The sequence below is a fragment of the Loxodonta africana genome, unplaced genomic scaffold (assembly GCF_030014295.1).
Source record: "Loxodonta africana isolate mLoxAfr1 unplaced genomic scaffold, mLoxAfr1.hap2 scaffold_61, whole genome shotgun sequence".
Lineage (NCBI taxonomy): Eukaryota > Metazoa > Chordata > Mammalia > Proboscidea > Elephantidae > Loxodonta > Loxodonta africana.
In genome coordinates this window covers 100,661-121,494 of record NW_026975337.1, presented here as the reverse complement: position 1 = coordinate 121,494, position 20,834 = coordinate 100,661, and the positions used below count along the sequence as shown (strand labels likewise).

The 20,834-nt window shown below is 42.8% G+C and overlaps 1 long non-coding RNA gene across 2 annotated transcripts in view; it reads left to right on the top strand.

Annotated features, from left to right (window-relative positions):
- LOC135229901 (uncharacterized) overlaps positions 1-20,834 on the top strand; it is a 132,023-nt gene that overhangs the window by 18,892 nt on the left and 92,297 nt on the right. Inside the window, exons 2-3 of one of the 2 annotated variants that reach the window (XR_010320568.1) lie at positions 23-523; positions 7,275-8,187. This is a non-coding gene — a long non-coding RNA (uncharacterized LOC135229901). Of the gene's footprint in view, positions 1-22; positions 524-7,274; positions 8,188-20,834 lie in introns of those variants that run through there. The other variant, XR_010320569.1, reaches the window with a different exon arrangement.

Here is a 20,834-nt window from a genome sequence, read left to right as displayed (position 1 = left end):
GATTCCCAGTTTTATTATACAGCTTAAATACAGACCAGAAGAGGAGTTTGGGGCTTGACACCTGACATCTTAACACCAGTTCCTGTTTCTTGAGGAAGGAAGAGGTAAAATAAATCAGCGTTTGCTGTTTCCTTCTCCATCCCCGGAAGTCCTGATGAAGACCCTCTCAGGTAAGGATTGACAGGGAGTGGCTTGGTTTACTATTCAACTTTGTCCTTCAGTAACTTTGTTTATGTCCTGCATGTAAACTGTTGTGCATTGAGAAGCATTCTAATTCTTGTGCAGAAGGACTAGACCTCCTGCAGAATGACTATATTGTGCCTCCCTCGGGCACCCCTGTCTGCGCAGCACCCCCCAACGCCAACTGCCCAACCGCCTCTCTCCTGGCATTCTGCTTCTAGAAGCATGTTCTTTTGATGCAGAGATGCAGCACACACAGAATCCCAGCTGGATTACAGACTTGAACCTGAAGACCTTATGCAGAATGACAATTTATGAACCACTAAGCTCAGTACTAAAGCAGGTACTTACCCCTCAGAGAAGGCCCTGGGGGAGGTTGACACCTGCATTCCCCAGCGCTCCTGCTGCTCTAGAAGTGCCTGAAATGCCTCTCTGGGAAAGGCCTTCAGAGTAGTAGGCTCATGGCCCACGTGGGAATTCAGGCCTATTTTTCTGTTAGAACATCTCATTTCGCTCTGAAAATATTATTATCCAGTTTATCCACCAGGCATGAGTACAGACATCTCATATTTTCAAAATTAACCCCATTCTCTAATACTAATGTGCCACCAAGAGTATATTCCAAAGTTTTTCCAATAGGCTAGAAAGTCTTTGCAAAGAGGGGAGTCCTGCGCCATGTTGTGCAGTGACAACAGGGTTGGCATAATATGTTTACCGAGATACCTACCACTTTTTTTAATTTTTTATTGTGCTTCATTTGAAACTTTACAGAGCAAATTACTTTCTTGTTCAACCATTTATACACAATTGTTTTGTGACATTGGTTGCAATATTCATGATGTGTCAATATTGTCCTCTCCTATGCTCCAGTTCCCCGTTTCCATCCGCCATGATTCCTGTTCTGTCCTGCCCTCTTTTCAGTGCTTTTGGGCTGGTTTTGTACTTCTGGTCTCATACACATGATTGAACTAAGAAACACTTTCTTCACGTGTGTTGTTGTTTGTTTTATAGACCTGTCTAATCTTTGGTGGAGGGCGAACTTCCGAAGATACTTTCCACTTTGTTGCTTTCCATAATTCCTGAAATTCCAAGCCTGCCACCTGAAGAACTTCCTTTAGTGTTTCATTTAGAGCAAGTCTGGTGGCGATGAATTCTCTTAAGCGTCTTTCACCTGAGAATGTCAATATTTTTCCTTTACTCATGAAGGAAATAACAGCCTATAGAACACCAGGTTAATGTTTCTTTTCTTTCAGTGTTGAAAAAATGTTGTTTTCACAGCCTTTTCGCCTCCATGGCTTCTGATGATGAATACAGAGTCATTCCAATTGTTTCTCCTGTGTGAGATGAGTTGTTTTCTCTCTAGCTTCTTTGAAGATATTTTCTTGGTCCTTGTTATTCCACAATTGACAATGAGGCATTTGGGCATAAAATTATGTGAGTTTAACTTGTTGGAGTTTGCATAGCTTCTTGAATCTGTAAGTTTGTGTCTTTCAACAAATTGGGAAAGTGTTGAGCCAGTATTTCTTCAGATACTTTTTTCTACACCACATATTTTTTCTACACCGTATGGAATTCCAATAAATAAATGTTAGATATTTTTGAATTTTTTTGAGGCTCTGTTCATTTTTTTTCAATATTTGTCCTCTGTTTTCAGATTGGATATTTTCAATTGAACTGTTTTCATCTCATTGATCCTTTTGTCTGTCAACAGCATTCCGCTGTAGAGCTGATCAAGTGAATTTTTTATCCTATTTTTCTGTTTTTCCTGTCTAAAATTTTCATTTGTGAATGGTTTCTATGTATTTTTCTATTTTTCTAAGTTGTGCCTGTTACTTCTTTGAGCATGGTTAAAGTAGCTTTTTAAAGTTTTTGTCTGTGATTCCAAGACTGTGTCTTACTTCAATCTTACAGAAAATGTCGATGTTGTTTGTTTTAGGAATCACTTGACCCAGTTATGTTCAGGCTGCAGGTTCTTTCCCAACTTCTGTGTGCTGTGGCTCAGATGTCAGTTCAGATTTTGAAGACTTTGCAGTGATATTTGGATGTAATCTATGGGAGTGTCACTCAGTCTGGGACCTTGTTGGTGTTCTAACCCATAATGCAGTTCTCAAAGGATTGATCTACTTCTTAGGGTCAGAGCAAAGCATATGCAACTGTGGGAGTGGGGAGGGGTATGAAAAACAACTTTATGGTATCCCCCTCTTGAGCCGCCTGGTCTCTGTCTCTCTGAGGCTCTCTGATGTCTGAGCAGCTACCTTCCTGGTCCACTGGCAAGAATGTTGGGGCTTTAATCTCTTCATTCTGCTGCACAATTAAGTGACTGGGTCTGCGTATGAGGCCAAATAATGGTAAGATGGAGAAAATGTAACAGAGATTCCTGTACATTATTTGGTCCTTATATACTTAGGTCAGAGAGAAGGCACACTGTTTCGGGTGATACTTTGAAACAGGTATGGAGAAAAAGGCATTAACAGGTCGATAGCTGCATACTAGGTGTTACGGATTAAATTCTGTCTTCCCAAAATGTATATATCAGCTTGACTAGGCCATGCTTCTCAGTATTGTGCGATTATCCACCATTTTGTCAGCTGATGTGATTTTCCAATGTATTGTAAATCATACCTCTATGATGTTAATGATCGAGGATTTGAAGCAGTTATGTTAAGGAGGCAGGGCTCAGTCTACAAGATTAAGTTGTGTTTTAAGTCAATCTCTTTTAAGATATAAAAGAGAAAAGAGCAGAGAGACAGGGGAACCTCAGTAGCACCAAGAAAGAAGTGTCAGGAGCAGTGCATCCTTTGGACCTAGGATCCCTGTGCTGAGAACCTTCTTGTCCAGGGGAAGATTGGTGACAAAGACCTTCTCGTAGGAGTGACAGAGAGAAAAAGCCTTCCCCTGGAGTTGGCACCCTGAATTTGGACTTATAGCCTCCTAGACTGTGAGGGAATAATTTTCTTTGTTAAAGTCATCCATTTGTGGTATTTCTGTTACAGGAGCACTAGATATCTAAGACGCTAGGTACCAGGAGATGTACATTTCCCAGCTCTTTCGCTCCCAGGGACACTATGACTAAGTAGCCAATGCCATAAATCCATGCGAGCAGACTGTTCTGATTACTGCTTTGACTCTACTGTCTGTTATGGTAACCACACCCACCTTGTCTTTGTTGATTGAGTGCCACCACTTGGATGCTACCACCATGGGGTCCAGTCAACTGCATTGTAGTCAGGTGTCTTAATTCAGTTAGGGCAGTTCTCACTGTGGACTCTTACTTACATAAAATAGCAACCACAGAAGTCTTCAATAATGCTGGGGCTTGCTTCCCAAATTTGTACCTCACTGCTATGGTAAAAAGAGAGCCCTCTGGGCACTCCGTGTGTGGGTCTGTGGGTCCAGCCTAATAAATCCATTCTAACATTCCAATTTCCCTCAGCCTTTGGATACCTTCTCCTACAGTATACAATGGCAGATCTGCCATTTCCACTTGATTTATTTTAGGCCACCACTTAATCCATGCTTCAGTAAACCAGCCAAATAAACTATGAGATCCTTTTCTAACCTCTCAAGCTGAAACACTGAATGAAGAATCTATGCTTCCTGGGCCTATATCAATAAACTCAGACTAATCCACCTTTATGTTGCTTGCACCGTTATCCCACACCCAAAATAGCCATTCCCACACATATTCACCAGGTTTCTGTATGTATATATTAGAAAAATCAAGCAGTTCTTTTGGAGTTTAGCATAGCTTATCCTGGGTCACACTTCATAGCTCACCTTTTGGGGCTTGTTGGGACTGAAGTCTAGGTATAGGTCTAGAAGCAAAAATGGGCAGAGGCAGTGGGATGTTCAGCCGTGTCTTATAAGGCATCTGCCTAAGGTGATGCCCCAGGCAATGCCCCAGACACCACCCCAGGAGACAACTCAAACAAGACACTTCAGGCACAGCTGGGGTAATCTCATCAGATGGAGGTGGAAGGGATAATTGTTTTACTGGGAAGGGTGGCTTAGCCGGCAAAGTTAGAGAATCTCTTTAGATGGGAGTAAGAGGTCTGGTTCTGTTAGGAAGAGCGATTCAACAGAAATTGGAGGTTCATTGTCCCCCGCTTCCTGACTATCTGCCCATATGTCCTCATCCCAAGTTTCAGGATCCCATTTCTTCCCAATCAGTGCCCTTACTTTAACTTCAGAAACCATTTGAGGTTGGATATTCAACTGGTGCTTTAATTCAGTCACTCTTATGATAAGAATCTGAGTTTATTTTTGGCAGCATTAGCCTTGTTAGTATAAGAAATATGGTTTTCTTTCTGGGCACAAGTGGCAGCTTTCAGATCTTGTATGTGGTGCTTGAGCTTTGAGTCCATTTCTTTCATTCACCAGTGTGGCTAGCAAAAGCAGGACCAACCAAGCAGCTTCCTTATTATTCTTATTCTGACAAAATTATAGAAAAGTATCAAATATGTAATCAGGCAGAGCCTTGTCTCTCACAAATATTTGATCCAGTTGTAGTAGTATTTTGCGTATTTCTATTGTCACCTCCCACCATGGATTAGCAATAGCCTGTTTACTACTGGAGACAGTCATCAGTGCCTTTAAGATTAGCCAGACTTGAGAATCAATTCAGAAAACTCATCCTTAAGATTTGGTTCCTCTGGAACCAGTGTAGGTACCAAATGTCTTAGCCTGGGATCTCTAGAGATGCAAAACTGGTGAACAGAATATATATACACACATATATATATAAAAAAAAGAGTGTGTGTATATATACGTGTGTGTATGTGTGTGTATATATATATATATATAAAAAAATTTTTTTTTTTTATATGGAAACCCTAGTCGCATAATGGTTAATAGCTATAGCTGCTAACCAAAAGGTTAGCATTTCGAATCCACCAGGCGCTCCTTGGGAACTCTGTGGGGCAGTTCTGCTCTGTCCTGTAGGGTCACTATGAGTTGGAACCGACTCGACGGCAATGGGTACACACACACACACACACCCACCCACCCATATATGCTTACATATGTTAGTTGTGGCTGTTAGAGGCCATCGATCCTGTGTAAAACAGAATGAAACACTGCCTGATCCTGAACCATCCTCACAATCATTGCTATGTTTGAGCCCATTCTTGCAGCCATTGTGTCAGTTCATGTTGTTGAGCGCCTTCCTCTTTTTTTCTGACCCTCAGCTTTTCCAAGCATGATGAGCCTTTCCTGGGACAGGTCCCTCCTGAAAATATGTCCAAGGCACGTGAGACGAAGTCTCGCCATCCTTGCTTCTAAGGTGCATTCTTGGTGTACTTCTTCCCAGATGGATTTGTTTATTCTTCTGGCAGTCCATGGTATATTCAGTATTCTTTGCCAACACCATATTTTAAATGAATCAGTTCTTTGGTTTTCCGTATTCATTGTCTAACTTGCTCAAGCATGTGAGGTGATAGAAAATATCATGGCTTTGCTCAGGCACACCTTAGTCCTCAAAGTGACATCTTTCCTTCACAACACTTTAAGGAGGTCTTTTGCAATAGATTTGCCCAATGCAATACATTGTTTGAATTCTTGACTGCTGCTTCTGTGGGCATTGATTATGGATTCAAGTTAAATGAAATGCTTGATGACTTCAGTATTTTCTCTATCATGGTGTTGCTTACTGGTCCAGTTGTGAGAATTTTTGTTTTCTTTATGTTGAGGTGTAATCCATACTGAAGGCTGTAGTGGTTGCTCTTCATCAGTAACTGCTTCAAGTCCTCTTTACTTTCAGCAAGCAAGGTCGTATCAGCTGCATATCATAGGTTGTTAGTGAATCTTTCTCCAAAACTGATGCCATGTTCTTCTTCTTACAGACCAGCTTCTCAGATTATTTGCTCAGCATACAGATTGAGTAAGTATGGTGAAAGGATACCACCATGACACATAACTTTCTGATTTTAAACCACACGGTATCCCCTTGCCCTACTCAAATGACTGCCTCTTGGTCTACATAGATATTCCGCATGACTACAGTTAAGTGTTCTGGAATTCCCATTCTTTGGTAAGCTATCCATAATTTGTCATGAGCCACACAGTTGAGTGTGCTTGTATAGTAAACAAAAATAGGTAAACATCTTAGTGATAGTCTCTACTTTCAGCCAAGATCCATCAGACATCAGAAATGATATCCCATGTTCCATGTCTTCCTCTGAATCCAGCTTGAATTTTTGGTAGTTTCCTGTCTGTGTACTGCTGCAACTGTTTTTAAATTAAATTCAGCAAAATTTTTCTTGCATGTAATGTTAATGACATTGCTCGATAATTTCCGCATTGCGTTGGACCACCTCTCTTTGGAATGGGCACACATATAGATCTCTTTCAGTCATTTGGTCAGGTAGCTGTCTTCCAAATATATTGGAATAGACAAGTGAGCACCTCCAGCACTGCGTCCCTGTGTTGAAACATCTCATTTGGTACGCCATCAATTCCTGGAGCCATGTTTTTTGCCAATGCCTTCAGTGCAGCTTGGAGTTCTTCCTTCAGTACCATCAGCTCTTGATCCTATGCTACCTCCTGATATGGTTGAACGTCGACCAATTGTTTTTGGTGTATTGAGTCTTTGTATTCCTTCCATCTACTTTTGATGTTTCCTCTGTTGTTCGATATTTTGCCCATAGAATCCTTCAGTATTGCGCCTAGAGGCTTGAATATTTCCTTCAGTTCTTTCAGCTTGAGAAATGCCAGGTGTTTTCTTCCCTTTTGGTTTTCTAACTCCAGATCTGTTCACATTATATTATCATACTTTGTCTTCTCCAGCTTCCCTTTCAGGTATTCTGTTGAGCTCTTTTACATTATTTTTCCTTCCATTCTCTTTAGCTACTGTACATTCAAGAGCAAGATTCAGAGTCTCTTGTGACATCCTCTTTGGTCTTTGCTTTCTTTCCTGTCTTTCTAATGACTTTTTGTTTTTTTCATATATGATGTCCTTGCTATCATGCCACAACTAATCTGGTCTTCGATCATTAGTGTGCAGTGCATCAAATCTATTCTTGAGATGGTCTCTAAATTCAGGTTTGATATACTCAAGGGCATACTTTGACTCATGGACTTGTTTTAATTTTCTTCAGCTTCAACTTGAACGTGAATATGAGCAACTGATCATCTGTTCTGCAGTCAGCCCCTGCCCTGATTCTGACTCATGATATTGACCAAGTGAAGAGTGATTCAGAGAAAAACATGGATAGAGTGTGACCTAATTTCCATAAAAACAAACAAATGAATGTACTTACATGTGTCCCGGCAAAAAGAAGTGTGTAAAAGGGTACATATGTATCTTTGGACACTGGACACTTCAGGGGAGCAGGTATAATATACTTATGTGGGGATGGCTCTTATTATAACTTCTATATACAAATCTCTATTGTTAAATGTGTTATAAGAATGTAAAAGCTTTTAAAGTTTAATAACATCATACGTGTATGTGTGTGTATTTGAAACTTTTTTTCTTTTGACTATTTTATATATGTGTTTTTTAGTTATCTAGTTTTTTTTTTAGTGTGGCTATAGCAGAGATACCAAAAGTGGATGGCTTTAACAAACAGAAACTTATTCTCTCACAGTTTAAGAAGCAACAAGTTTGAAGTCAGGGCACCAGGTCTAGGAGAAAGCTCTCTCTCTTTGTGGCTCTGGGGGAAGGTCCTTGTCATCTATCTTCCCCTGGCCTAGGAAATTCTCAGCGCGTGGACACTGGGTCAAAAAGACGTGCTCCACTCCAGGCACTTCTTCCTTGGTGGTATGAGGTCCCTCTCATTTCCGCTCACTCTTCTCTTTGTATCTCAAAAGAGACTGACTCAAGACTCACCCTAATCCTGTAGATTGTGTCCTCCCTCATTAACCTAACTGCCTCTAATCCCGCCTTATTTACATCACAGAGGTTAGAATTTACAACACATAAGTAATCACATCAGATCACAAAATGCAGGACAACCACACAATACTGGGAATCATGGTCTGGCCAGGTTGGCACACATTTTGGGGGACACTATTCAATCCGTAACAACAGAGAAAACACTGTCTTCAATGCCAGATTCAGAGACTTTTATCAATCTATGAAGGGCAAACACAGAAATTGAACAAAATTCAGACCAGCGAATTATTGCTTGCTCTTGTAACTAATGACTTCTTCTGGTCTCTGTACCTGGAAATGGCCAAAAAGAATTCTGTGAGGATTAATTCAGTTATTGCTAAAACATCTACTGCATTTACATGTCTACAGATAAGGAATAATGCTGGACACCATGTGTGATTCATTAAGTAACACAGGGACTATTAGACTGTTGTTCTCCTTCTCTGATATGCCACTATCACCTTCTCCCCTTGTTGCTCTCCTGAAAAACCCACACTTGTATATTCTAGGCTTTTTTCCAGGATTGAATTTGCAGGAAGTTGAAGATACATCTTTGAAAGATAAAGAAGACTTTGGCCACATTGTCTTTAGACAGTCGAACTTCCCAGCCAGCCTCTGTGCAGGATGGGAATTCACAATCCCTCCTACTCAGTACCTCTGAGCAGGACGGGATTTCTGTTTCATTATCAGGAGACTGTGGAATTCACCCCTCTTCAGAAAACTTACTTTCCTTTGCCTCAAACTGTCCCTCTCAGGATCTGTCATGGTCACTCTGAGAAATTCACATGGGCAGCCTGTATGGAAGTGCCCATCCTAGAGTCCCTGCCCTCCCTTCCTTGCTCCGTAGGGCTTCCTCCGACACTTGGGGTCACATCTCCCAGGGAGTACACACCTCTGGCACTTCCAGGGATTCCCAGGCCCTGGGATACTGTGGATGGGACTTGGAACTCAATCTGTTTCTTCCCATCCTCACCTTTGGTTATCTGTGTTCTGTCTTCACCAGATTTAGGAGGCCTTGTCTTCTCTTTGCTCATTTCATTTCAGTCAGGCTTTTCTATTCCAACTCTCTGATCTCAGGACACATCAGGTTAGACCACAGAAAAGAGAAAGACCAAGCAAACATCACTGATCTGTGCAGAAGCTGCTGGGAAGGGATTCGATTCTCATTGGTTTAGGGTTTTAAGCCCACTGCTCACCGGCAGGCAGGTTCCCCCCAGAGTCTGGCTTCTGTCTGGTACCTTGTACTACAAAGAACTCAGTGACCAGCCCACCTTCACAATCACACCTCCCTTAGAGCTATCTTTGCAGAGGCTCTTTCTCAGACTTCCATGTCCCACTGAAATCCCATTTCTCTTTCCTTACAAACATTGTGCTCATTCTCAGGGCCCTGAGACCTCATCTGCAGGTGAGTCTTGTCCTCTTCTCTCCTTGGCGGGGGGAGCTTTGGAGTGGACCTCATGTCTTTGGACAGCTATCCTGGGGCTTCTTCCACCCTGGTGCTCTAGGGCTGGATCTCTCCATGTACTTGAGGGGTCGTGGAAGGGGCACAAGGCTAAAAGAGTGGATCTTCCAGGTGAGGTGGGTTTAAGAAGCCTGAATGAAGTTCTTCCCTGAAGGGTGCATATTTTGCAGTCCAGACATCCTGCTCCTCTCAGTCTAAGTGTCCTAGCACGTCTTCAGGTGCTTTCTCCTTTGACCTTGAGGCCATGCCTGCACCCTCTGCAGCCAGGTCTCCGACATGTGTAGCAGCACCAGTAGGTGTGGTAGCCTCTTCAGCCCCTGTCTCCTCCTCCAGATGCTCCTGGAGGTGCCTGGCTCTTCTTGCCAGGACTCCAGGATGCTGACCAGGGACTCAGTGTTGGTTAGACTGAGGGCAGACCTGATGGCACTCACTTTCTTCAAAAACTCGGCCTCAAGACCAGGGGCCTTTTGCCGACAGGGGTGTGAGATGTTTTGGTCTGGTCTGCCAGACCATGGCTAACCCCTTGACCTTACACACTTGGGTAGAATACTCATACTTGACCTATGGATCTCTGGAGTAATTTGATGAGTGGGAATTCTGCCTAGTGGAAGCTGATGAAAAAGGCCTCGCTGATACTTGGGGAATCCTCCTGGGCTTGGAACTTGGGCTTTTTGTTCTCATGTTCTACCCTGAGTGACACTTTCCTCTTGGGTTGAGACTTGCAATAGTGGAGAGTTAATTTACATGAGCCCTCTGGGCTCTGGTGTCTCAACTGTGACCTAAGTCTCTGGTCTAGGCATCCCTGGAGGCCTCTCCATCACCACCATCCTCCACTTCCACAGTCCCCATGGTTTCTTTCTTCTTCCCCAGGCACAGACCATACTTTAGGGAATTTACTCTGGGCAATAATGTCTCCTCCAGAAAATTTCAGCGATGGTACTACCTTATAGCAAAAGTCTATCGTTTTTCCAAAAATTATAATACATTGATTTAAAAATAAAACTCCCAGTTTTCTTTTAGTAGATTCCAATTCATAGCAACCCTATAGGACAGAGTAGAACTCCCCTTAGGGTTTCCAAGGAGCAGCTGGTGGATTCCAACTGCCAGACCTTTTAGTTAGCAGCCGAAGGTTTATCCTGTGATAGTTTATAATATAAACAGAGGATCGCCACATTAAAAAAATTTTTTTTTTTTTTGCGTTTGTTGGATGGAAGTGAATTTGCTCCTGTGGAATATGGAAATTACCTCATCCTCTGCACCTTCATGATAATACATGGTTTCTCTAAAAACTGTTTTCTATGAAAGTTATTTTTTTTAGTAAATTTAGAGTGTAAACATTGAAACAGGAGAATCGGTCTCCTCTTTGTAACTTGTTTTCATCCTCCTTTTAAGGGAAGGATTTTCACAGAAGGAATTATACTTAAAGAGACAGCGTAATTTGTACTTTTATGTGTGATTTAAAACTTCTCCTCGTACCCTTAACTAGCCTACACCAGGAGATTAAGATTGCCTTTCTCTGAACAGAAGCCCATTACCATGTCCTTCAGCGTGAGGCAGAAACAGATGTCCGTATTTGAGAGTCTGATGGCACAAACCTTAGTAGCTGAATCACAACCATGCCTCCTGTGTGGGCGAGCGGGGCTTGTATATGTCAGCTTAAGGGTCAGTTTTTTTCTGAGTTTGAGGGAAGGATTGGCGAGTTAAGGAAGAAAGAGAAGGAGTTTGGGAGGGGAGTGTAAGCTCCAGTGACAGACAGAAGATGGGGTGGGGGATCTCTCAAAGGGTATTAGAGGCCAGTCAGAAAAGCAGGAAGCAGCAGGAAGCAGGGCCAGTGGAGGGCAGCACTGGGTGGAGGAGGACAGCAGAGGTAATAGTAGTAGGGAGGGCAACAAAACTGGCCTGAAAAGAGTGATACATGACTGATCCTAGATGAAGCTCAGGTTGAGAAAAGTAGGAAAATAAAAAATTCTATCCTGTAGCCATGTTTGTGGTTAGGGGTTGTTAGGCTCTTGAGGGAGGTGGGCAGGAGACACAGGAGGGGAAGGGGAGTTCCTGGATCTAGGAAGGAGTCTACAGCTCTTCTTCTGCCCTCAATGATGTGGGTTCTGGCCTCTTCAACCTACCACTCCCAGAACCTCCTGAGAAATTTCCTTAGTTCTTCACATGGTATATTAATTCCATCTCATTAGAAAATATAATAATGAAGTACGCTTCTTGCAACCCACCCTTTCCACCATCCTATACTCTCTGCCCCAGTTGCCCACTGGCTTCCTTCCCTTCCACCATGTTCAGATCCAGAACAAAAGAGTGCCTTTTCTGCAGCTATTCTGGAAAGCTCTCAAACTTACAATTGAATTCTTTCATTTCATCCCTCATTTATTCCTACATTTCTTATTGACAAAATAAACTTTGGTTAATTATCCACTAAATGACAGAATGTGCTTTCTCAGGAGAATCTTCCTTATGACCTTATCCATTCACCCCAAATCCTTCATCTTGTCCTACCATGGCTCTCTTTTCTGGTGGAAGTCAGACCTTTTGTTCTGTAGCACTCATCAATCGGGGACAACTTTTCCTCACCTTTATCTGGAGTCTTAGAGAAAGGCCTTTTCCTCGTGTATCACTGTTTCATCCTGCTTGGGTGAAGATGTCCAAACATAATGGTCTGAAGGACCTTTATCCCTTCTCCCAGCAGGAAGCTTTAATAACCTGGGGACTCTGGCTTGCTCCTGAATTTCCTTGATTCAGTAGCTACAGTTTCTCTCCCACAAGACCTGAGGTTGGCACCCTTTTCAAAAAGCAGCTGAGATCTGAGTTAGCACCAAGGCTTCCGTAATCCTGTGTGACATCATTGCTGACACTGCTGAGTTCCATGGGCCCAGTTTGAAGCTAAACACGGCAACCAGAAAAACATGAAACTGTCAGGTAGGCGCTTGAGAAGTGCTAGTGCCAATGTGGGAAGAAGGAGATTAGATACTAAAAATGAATTGAAACTTTTCCGTGCCGTGTAAGGGGTTACTATCCCTTGGTGGGTAAAGAGAGCACAGGGAATGATAACAGTATCATGGGCAGCTGCTTTCTCCCAGTCCTCTCATTTGACTCTGTTGGAATCATGTCTCTCCAGCTCTGGTTATAAAATGTCCACTCTGAGCCCCTCTTAGGTCTCCTTAGTCTCTGAGTCTTCACACAGGCTCTGCTCTCTGACTAGGAGATGTTCTCTCCCTTCCCATCTGCTGGCCTACTCTCCCTGGTGAAGCGTGGAGGTGAAGAAAACTGACCCCACTGGAACAGATGAGGTTTATGACTTACCAAAAAGCCCTAAGACTCAGGAATTTTGTGGTCAGCCAGAATGGGAAGTTTGGGAGTTGACTTGGGGAAAGCCCATGACAGACTCTGCTTTTGTTTAGGAGGCCATTTAGAAGAGAAACCAGCAAATGGGGAGACCATTTGAGGAAGAAATTAAGAAGGTTGGGGTGGTGATGAGGAAGGAGGAGACTTCTCCAAGGAAAATAAAAATTCCAACATGGGGATGGTAGGGGTTTGTTTTGTGTGACCGAAAAGGACAGAAGAGGCAGGAATGGTAGGGAAACAATAGAAGAAAAGATAATCTGTGCCTGTTCACAAATGTAACAAATCCCCCAGTGCTTTTACCCTGTTTCCTCAGACTTTTCTCATCAAGCCATCCTTCCCCTTTTACTGAAGCCTGTGGAAAATACCTGGGGCTTCCTGGATGCTCGGCCTTTTTTCATCCCTTAACTATTCAGTCATATTCCCAACTTGGTTCAGGCATGACTTCCTGGTTGTAGTCTTCCCTGAATCTTCTCCTGGTAGATGAGTCCACTTCTTGCTCTGTACTCCATTGTACCCAGGAAACCCTTTACCACAGCATAAAACACAATTGCATTTACTACACATTCTTCCCCTCTCTGTGCCCATGCCTTCTATGAGACTCCAGAACACCTTTCATTAGCAGTAGGAGTCTTCTTCTACCTGTTGAAGGCCGACCTTACGGTTGCTTCAGCCATTGAAATAGTAGCAGAGATGATAGAAGGAGAGAATTGAAAAGATTTTACATTGAGTCTTGCCCTTTTGTTGCTCTTAAACCCTGAGAACCTGTGGGAATGACCCCAGGCCAGCCTGCTGAATGATGAGGGACCATTGGAAACAGGATCCAGCGGTTTCACTGAGTTGATTTTATGAAACTGGCTCGCAGGTGACCTGGAATCAAATTGTAGACACATGAGTAAGCCCTGCTGCGAGCCACTGTGGCTGGCCCAGATCAGAAGAACCCCAAAGTGACAACCTGAAAAATTGTGAGCTTAGTAAATGGTTGTTTTTTTAAGACACTACCTTTTGGAGTCATTTGTTACACAGCAATACGTGACTGATACACCTGTTGACTTGGCCGTTTCTCTTACCAGGCAGTGAGGCAACTTCTCTAAGTCATTTCATCACCAAGAGCATCTGGCCTAGGGTCTGACATGTAGCTGTTTATACAGGAAATCTTTGTTGACTTACTGCATGAATTAGTAATACGAATTTTATGTGCAAGTCTGCACAAAATCATGTATGAAAAAAAGCATGATTTTTTAAAAAATAAAATGAATTGAGGTTCAGAACTACCTGCTTACAAAATTGAGGGGAGTTTTTAACCTCACTTACTTTTAGGGTACTCCCTCATCCAGATATGCAGTAATTCCCAGGGTCTAATGAAGGACCAGTGCTTGGAGAAGACCTTCAACACACCCATTGCCTCAGCCTATGTGGGTGGTCTCTCTAGAAGCATTCGTTCTGCTGTTTCCATTCTCAGCTGGAGCATGAGAACCTTGGTGGGGCTGTCAACAGCATAACAGGGTTTGTCTACTTATGTGCCTGCATCAGCCTTTGAGGTGCTGTAACCTACCCCAGGGCACTATCAAGAAGGAGCTCCTACTCCTCCCAATGTCTAGGACACTACTATCTGACTGTCACTCTTCCCCTGGGCTCCAGTTCACTCAGTGTGATCACCTCAGTGAGCTGAGGCTTTTACCACAGACTCTTCAGAGTCTTGAAGTTTCAGAACTTCAACACTGTGAGTCCAGCTATCTCCTTGAAATGAGGTAGGGAAGGAGGAAAAATGTAGGAAGACTTTATTTTCCATTTAATGTTGCAATAAAATTTCTTGCCCTGCATTTTTGAAGGGTCCTGCCTAACAATTCCCTCTGTTCTCTTCCAAGATGTAGGACGATGAAGAGTGAATGTTTGTTGTGTCATAATCTGCAGAAGGCTGCAAAGTGCACATGGGGTCCATTCCCCCGATGCTCACACTAGAGCACCCCACCCACGTGGAAATCTCTGCAAGTGTTACTGAGTCCCTCCCACATCCACAGTGAACAGCTTTCAGATTCTTATAAGAGGGAATTGTGTCCTAACACCAGCTGCTCCCTGGAAACCCTATGGGGCAGTTCTACTCTGTCGTATAGGGTCTCTGAGTCAGAATTGACTAGATGGCTACAGGTTTGGTTTTTTCTTTCAGCCAAGTGGTGAGAGTTTGATGTCAGCTCCATAATCGTGTTATTAAAAAATGATGACAAAGTACCAGGTGAAAGTAACAAAACAAAACTGAAATGTAATGGCTTTTTCACATTTATTGGCCCCACAGAGTTCCTTCGAGGTGTTTACTTTTCACTAGATTCGGAGAAATCTTTGTGAGAGAGACAACAGCTTGAGATAGCTCCAAAATTACGTTTCCCTCCTTAATGTTAGGTTACATTAAGAGCTGGTTGGCTGGTTTATGATCTGCCTGCTTCACAAAAATAGAAGGCCCATGCAGGCAGGAACTTGTCTGTTGTGTTTGTCAGAGTATCCTGGTACCTGGTGCCTAAGAAGTGCTAAAAAATTATTTGAGTGAATGTGGGTGGGTTTTTATAAAAAAACACTGTGTTGCTGTCTTTATTTAGTTAAATAGTGAAAACAGGGATAAGGAAAATGGAGACAATTATTTGTATAATTTAGAGTTACATAAGGTGAGAATAGAAGTTGAATAATGAAGAGATAAAAAAATAAGCTGTGTGGATGGAATGTACCCCCTTCCCTTTGCTTTGGAGGGAGACATTTTAAAATTGGATCGTTTTTTCCCTACTGATTTATAGGTTCTATATGTTAATTGAAAAGTTAGTCTTTTAGGAATCACAAATACTTCTATTGAGATACAATTCACCTGCCGTAACACTGCCTTTGAAAATATGCACAATACCGTGGCTTTTAGTATATGGGCAGACTTGGCACAACAGTCACCACTGTCTAGCTTCAGAATATTTTCAGTGCCCAGTAAATAAAGGCCCTTGTTAATGAAGGCGTATTAACAGTCATCCTCATTACTCCTTTCCTCCACGCCGTAGCAACCACTAATCTACTTCTGTCTGTGTTGGTTTGTTCTGGACATTTCATGTAAATGGAATCATGCACGTTGCGGTCATTTGTGTTTGGCTTCTTTCATTTAGCGTAATGTTCTCAAGGTTCGTCCATGTTGTGGCATGTATCAGTACTTGGTGCCTTTTTGTGGCTGAGTAATATTCCAGTCTATGAATATACCACATCCTGTCTATCAGGTCATGACATTTGGGTTCTCTCCACATTTTGGCTGTTATGAATAACACTACTAGGAATCCTCTGTGTGAGTTTGTATGTGAATATGCTTTTGATTCTCCGGGGTGCAGACCTAGGAGTGCAATTGCAGTGTTGTGTGGTAATTCTATGTTTAACTTTCTGCAGAATTTCCAAACCGTTTTCCAAAACAATTGGATCATTTTACATTTCCACCAGCGGTATTCCAGCTTCTGCACATCGTCGCCGACACTTGTCCATCCTGTTGAGTTTAGCCATCTTACTGCTTTTGAAATAGTAGTGCACTTTAGTTTAGATTTGCATTTCCCTGATGACTAATGAGGTTACGCTTCTTTTCCTGTGCTTGTTGACAGTTTCTGTATCTGCTTTTGAGAAATCTCTATTCAAATCCTTAGCCTGCAAACCTTTTTTCAGCTTTTTGCCTGTATTTTTACTCCCTTCATATACTTTTTGATATGCCAAAGATCTATAGATCTTAACAGTTTTAGCCTTCATATTTTGGGATTTTTAAAAAGTCTTTCTCTTTTATCAATAAAAAGAAAATAAAAACTTCTAAAATTTTTATGGTTGCATATTTTAATTTTAAATATTCTATCCATCTGGAATTTCGTTTTGTGTAAGGTATGAGAAAAAGGATGAAAACATTTTTACAGGTGGTCTGAGTGATTACCAGATTGCTACAAACGCTCCTTTTCCCATGACCCATATCTTCACTGCATTTTCCCGTAGTCCGTACAGAGACGCCTTTTTATAAAGGGAGGCCACCATTCCCAGCCATTTCATTTTAAGGTTTGTTTTCTGCAATTAAATCCCTTGTGTATCTTATCTACACACCTTTTCTTTTAAGCTAATACAAATTTTGTGTGAGTAGGACCTTGGCGAGTGCAAGATGGGCTTGAATTTCATAACTGGTTCCGTGTGGTGCAGCCCAGCAGATGGACAGACAGAAGCAGGGGCTGCAGAGGCGACAGAAGCTATGAGAACGTCAGCCTCTAGAGATTTGCTGTGGAATTTCAGATAAAGATTCCATGTGCCAGGAATAGTCTACATCATGTGGACGCAATGGTGAAAGTACCCATTGTCCCTGCCATTGTGAAGGGGACACCCAGTGCGGGTGGGAGGGGAACTGGTAAAATGCAGTCAAGAGAAAGGACAGACCATGCTCCAGGAACCACACTGGACTTCAGAGAGCTTTGTTGGCTGCCGTTCATCTGTCCGGCTTCTAGATGTCAGAGTGCCCCCAGGCTCAGTGCTTAGTCCTCTCTCTCTATTGACACCCTCTCTCTAGGATGCCTCAGGGAGTCGGTTGCTGTCTGTCTGTAGCTGAGGATGTGATGTTTACACCTCCATCCATTTCAACTCCTCCTGGTTCATGACTTCTATTCAAATGTCAGCGTAACTCTCTGTACTGAGTTCTTCATCTGTAAAATGTGCCTTATAATGATACATTCCTCACATGGGTATCATGCAGAGCAAGTATCTTAAGAAAGGAGAAGCCCTCACAAGAGTCCTGGCACCAGTAAGTGTTAGCTGTCAGTATTATTACCTGACATCTTTACGTAGATGTCTGACAGCTATGCCATGTTACCAACGCCATGAAACAATTCTTGGTCCCAACCCCGTTCCACCCTTATCGATGAATTTCTCAGGGCTTCACTGATGGGAATGTGTGTGTTTTTCCACATAATGGACATGGCTAATAAAGGTTGGCCTGGTCCTTCATAATAAGTTGCTCCAAAGTTTATATGGGTGGACTCAGACAAGTGATAGCCAACTAATATAGACAAAAAATAGAACTCTCAGCTGCTCATATTTGTACTCTCAGCCTAGAATATCTGGTGAGGGTACTATATGGACTGAATTGTGTAACCCCAAAGGTACGTTGAAATCCTAACTACTGTACCTATAAATGTGACCTGATTTGGAAATAGGGGATTTTTAAAATTATTTTAATGAGGCCATACCAGTGTAGGGTGGGTCCTAAACCTAATCCCTTCTGAGTTACAAAAAGAGCAGAATAGACACAGACACAAACAGGGGAAGAGGGAGACAGACAAAGGGGAAGATAATCTACAAGGCCAGGAACGGAAAGGGTGGCTGGAAGCTGCTAGAAGCTGAAGTAGACATGAGCCATGCCCTGAATTCCTACTTCTAGCCTCCCGAACTGTGAGAAAATAAATATCTGTTCTTTAAAGCCACCCAATTGTGTTATTTTTTTCTCATGGCAGTACTAGATGACTAACAAATACCCATGGTTATACATGAAGCCTGGTGTAAAATAGTGTTCTCCCCTCCTTGTCTAGCCCACCCAAATCCTGCTATTTCCCTATCAGTGTCCTCTGCTTTCACTAAGAGCTACAACAGAGTCGGCTTGATGCTGATGCATAGAAATGCAGTTTATTTTTTAGTTTATATTTACGATTGACTGGCATTAATTTCAATGGTTTGTAAATTTTTCTGTGGAGGCATTTCTGTAATCTATGAATAATAGCAGTTGCAGCTTTTCCTTCTTTTTGTTGTCATTTTGTTCTAGCTTGGACCTCCAGTGTTAAATATTTAATATAAATAATGATAGAAAGCATCCTTATTTTTTTAATATTTTTTTGTGTGCTTTAAGTGAAAGTTTTCAAATCAAGTCAGTCTCTCACACAAAAACGCATATACACCTTGCTACACACGCCCAATTACTCTCCCCCTAATGAGGCAGCCTGCTCTCTCCCTGCACTCTCTCTTTTCGTGTCCTTTTCGCCAGCTTCTAGACCCCCTCCACCCTCTCATCTCCCTTCCAGGCAGGAGATGCCAACATAGTCTCAAGTGTCCACCTGATCCAAAAAGCTCACTCCTCACCAGCATCCCTCTCCAACCCATTGTCCAGTCCAATCCATGTCTGAAGAGTTGGCTTCGGGAATGGTTCCTTTCCTGGGGCAACGGAAGGTCTGGGGGCCATGACCACTGGGACCCTTCCAGTCTCAGTAAGACCATTAAGTATGAATTTATGAGAATTTGGGGTGTGCATCCCACTGTTCTCCTGCTCCCTCAGGGTTTCTCTGTTGTGTTCCCTGTCAGGGCAGTCATTGGTAGTAGTCGGGCACCATCTAGTTCTTCTGGTCTCAGGATGATGTAGTAGCTGATTCACGTGGCCCTTTCTGTCTCTTGGGCTCGTAATCACCTCGTGTCCTTGGTGTTCTTCATTCTCCTTTGATCCAGGTGGGTTGAGACCAATGGATGCACCTTAGATGGCTGCTTTCTAATGTTTAAGACGCCAGACGCCAGTCTTCAAATTGGGAAAGCATCCTTATTTTAATGCTAATTAATTTTAAAGAGAATGTCCCACATTTCACCATGAACTATCATGCCAGTTGTATCTTTCCAACTTAAGGAACTCCTTTTCTGGTCCATGATTGCTCAGAGTCCTTATCTCTCAGTGTGATTGGATTTTATCAACTGCTTTGTCCCCATCTCTTGAGGTGAGCATGTCTTTTCTTCTTCCATCTATGCTTATGGTGAATTAAATTATTAAATCTTTAATGTTCACTCAAGCTTGCATGCTGACGATAAACCCCCTTGATGATGGCGTATTACCTGGTTTATACTTTGCTGGATTTCCTTTGCCAGTATTTTATGTAGGTTTTTGCATCCCAGTTACTTGGTGTGCTTGCCCTGTAACTCTTCTTCTACCATCCCTGTCTAATTTGGTGTCAATATTAAACTAGCCTTAAGGATGAAGTAGAGGAGCATCTCATCTTTTTCTCTTCTTCTCTGACTTTGCACAAGATTAAAATGCTCTGTTTCTTGCCTGTTTGCTGTAACCTGAATGAAAGTGGTCTCGGCCTCCTATTTTCTTAGGGAGATCTTGAACTACTGATCCATTTTGTGTAGTGATTAAAGGTCTTTTCTGGTGCTACTTAGAAAAATTTCCACTGCATGTTCTAGGCTGCTAGGATTTCATCTTTAAATGTTATGTTGTTATCACGATTTTCAGTCTCATCCACGTCAATTACTCAATCCCAGATTTTCCCTCATTTTTCCAAAGTCAGACTCTACATCTTTTCCTGGCACCAATTCCCTTATCTAAGACTTCTTTGCAAACAAAAATACAACCCAGCATCTTTGAGTCCATGATGTGAGAATACAGTCCCATATAACTTTTTTTGTAACTGTTGTTAAGTGTTTCTCCTCTTTTTTTTTTTTTTGTTCATTTCCCACCTATCTAGCAGTTTCAAAGTTGTGCACTTCAGGTTGAGGTCATTAGCTGGATTGACTCTGTGCAGGGCCATGGGGTGCCAGTTGCAAATGCGCATCAAAAGAGCACTCCTCTAGAACTAGGAGGCAGGAGGAGGTGGTTGGGCTGTTGGGGGGGGGAGGGAACTGGGCAGGGCTGTGTGGAGAGGGGCGCCTAGGGGAGGTGCCAGGTCGGAGGCTGCCCCACCACAATCTCACGTGCATCAGGAAGGAGCTGGCTGCAGGAGCCTTTCGCGAGAGTCCCAGCCCACCCAGCCTTGCCCTGAACTCAGACCCGCTAGGCTCACAGGTCTCACCAGAACTAGGGGAAGCCTGAGGCTACCGATGTCAAGTCCCAGGGTACACCCCTGAGCCCAGTCACAGTGCTTATGCTGGGATAGGAGGGCAGAGGAGGCGTATGGGGACTTGGGTCCAGAGGGTGACCCAGAAAGGGTGGGAGAGTTGTGGTCACCCTAGGACTCTGGCTCCGCA